Source organism: Nicotiana sylvestris, chromosome 5, assembly GCF_000393655.2.
Source record: "Nicotiana sylvestris chromosome 5, ASM39365v2, whole genome shotgun sequence".
NCBI classification, from domain to species: domain Eukaryota; kingdom Viridiplantae; phylum Streptophyta; class Magnoliopsida; order Solanales; family Solanaceae; genus Nicotiana; species Nicotiana sylvestris.
The window spans coordinates 159009176-159012206 of record NC_091061.1 but is presented as its reverse complement, the minus strand read 5'-3'; positions in this window follow the sequence as shown (position 1 = coordinate 159012206).

Genomic DNA, 3031 nt, shown 5'->3' with positions numbered 1-3031 from the left:
TCACGTCGTTTCAAGTCTGTTTCTTACCAAATTTTACAGACTTACCTTAAATCACATATAAGACCTGTACCGGGCGCTGGAACCAAAATACAGGCCCGATACCATCAAGTTTTAATCACAATTTATTTCCAAAACTCATAAACAATTTCAGAAAATAATTTTCTTTAAAAATTCATTTCTCGGGCTTGGGACCTTGGAATTCAATTCCGGGCATACGCCTAAGTCCCATATTTTCCTACGGACCCTCTGGGACCCTCCAATCACAGGTTCCGGTCAATTTACCCACAATATTGACCAAAGTCAACTTAAACTCATTTTAAATGCAAAATTCATCATTTTTCATAGATTTTCACAAAAATGGCTTTTTGGCTACGTGCTCGGACTGCGCACGCAAATCGAGGTGATGCCGAAAGAGGTTTTTAAAGCCTCAGAACGCAGAATCCACCTCTAAAACAACCGTTCGCCCTCGAACAGACAGAATAAGAAAGTACCTGAGTCGGGGAAAAGATGGGGATAACGGCTCCGCATATCGGACTCAGACTCCCAGGTCGATGCCTCAATAGGCTGACCTCTCCACTGAACATGAACAGAAGGAAAACTCTTCGATCTCAACTGACGAACCTGCCAGTCTAGAATAGCTATCGGCTCCTCCTTATAAGACAAGTCCTTGTCCAACTGGACAGTGCTGAAATCTAACACGTGGGATGGATCGCTGTGATATTTCTGAAGCATGGACACATGAAACGCTAGATGCATGGCTGATAAGCTCGGCGGCAATGCAAGTCTGTAAGCCACCTCTCCCACTCGATCAAGAATCTCAAACAGGCCAATGAACCTAGGGCTAAGCTTACCCTTCTTCCCAAATCTCATCACGCCCTTCATAGGTGACACTCGAAGCAATACCCGCTCACCGACCATGAAAGCCAAATCTCGAACCTTGTAGTCGGTATAGCTCTTTTGCCTGGACTGAGCTATACGAAGCCTATACTGAATAATCCTGACCTTGTCTAAGGCATCCTAAACCAGATCCGTACCCAACAACCGAGCCTCTCCCGACTCAAACCATCCAACTGGCGACCGATACCGCCTACCATACAAAGACTCATAAGGAGCCATCTAGATACTCGACTGGTAGCTGTTGTTGTAGGCAAACTCTGCTAAAGGCAAAAACTGATCCCACGAGCCTCCAAAGTCAATTACACAAGCGCAGAGCATATCCTCTAAAATCTGAATAGTCCACTCGGACTGCCCATTCGTCTAAGGATGAAACGATGTATTCAACTCAACCCGTGTGCCAAACTCTCGTTGAACTGCTCTCCAGAATTGGGAGGTAAACTGCGTACCTCGGTCCGAAATGATAGACTCGGGCACACCTTGAAGGTGAACTATCTCCCGGATATAGATCTCAACTAACCTCTCGGAAGAGTAGGAGACTGCCACAGGAATGAAATGTGCTGACTTGGTCAGCCTATCAACAATAACCCACATTGCGTCAAACTTCCTCTAAGTCCGTGGGAGTCCAACAATGAAGTCCATAGTGATACGCTCCTACTTCCACTCAGGAATCTCAATCTTCTGGAACAAGCACCAGGTCTCTAATGCTCCTACTTAACCTGCTGACAATTCAAACACCGAGCCACAAATGCAACGATATCCTTCTTCATTCTTCTCCACCAATAATGCTATCGCAAATCCTGATACATCTTCGCGGCACCTAGATTAATAGAGTAATGGGAACTATGGGCCTCCTCTAAAATCAACTCTCGAAGTCCATCTACATTAGGCACACAAATTCGACCCTGCAATCTCAAAACTCCATCATCACCTAAAGTAACCTGCTTGGAACCTCCGTGCTGCACCGTGTCTCTAAGGACACACAAATCAGGATCATCATACTGCCGATCTCGGATACGCTCCAATAAAGAAGAACGAGCGATTGTGCAAGCTAACACGCGGCTGGGCTCAGAAACATCCAACCTCACGAACTGATTGGCCAAAGCCTGAACATCCAAAGCAAGCGGTCTCTCACCGACCGGAATATAAGCAAGACTGCCCATACTGGCTAATTTTCTACTCAAAGCGTCGGCCACCACATTGGCCTTTGCTGGATGATATAAGATGGTGATATCATAGTCTTTTAGTAGCTCCAACCACCTTCTCTGCCTCAAATTTAGCTCCTTTTGTTTGAACAAATACTGCGGACTCTTGTGATCCGTGAATACCTCACATGCCACGCCATACAGATAATGCCTCCAAATCTTCAACGCGTGAACAATGGCTACCAACTCCAAATCATGAACCAGATAGTTTTTCTCAAGAATCTTCAATTGTCGTGAAGCATAGGCAATGACCTTGACATCCTGCATCAACATTGCACCAAGTCCAATACGAGATGCATCATAATAAACCGTATAAGGCCCTGAACCTGTGGGCAAAACCAACACTGGTGTCGTAGTCAGAGCTGTCTTGAGCTTCTAAAAGCTCACCTCACACTCGTCAGACCATCTAAACTGGGGACCCTTCTGGGTCAACCTGGTCATCGAGGCTGCAATAGATGAGAACCCCTCCACGAATCGGCGATAGTAGCCTGCCAACCCCAAGAAACTCCGGATCTCTATAGCTGATACTGGTCTAGGCCAGTTCTTGACTGCCTCAATCTTCTTCGGATCAACCTGAATACCCTCTGCTTATACGATATAACCCAGGAATGCAACTAAACTCAGCCAGAACTCACACTTCAAAAACTTAACATACAACTAACTATCCCTCAAAGTCTGAAGAACCACTCTAAGATGCTATTCGTGCTCCTCCCGGCTACGGGAATAGATCAAAATATCATCAATGAAGACTATCACAAACAAATCCAAGTAAGGCCTGAACACTTGGTCCATCAACTCCATAAAAGTTGTTGGGGCATTTGTCAACCCGAATGACATCACCAAGAACACATAATGCCCGTACCGAGTGCGGAAAGCTGTCTTAGGGACATCGGATGCCCTAATACTCAACTGATGGTAGCCAGATCTCAAGT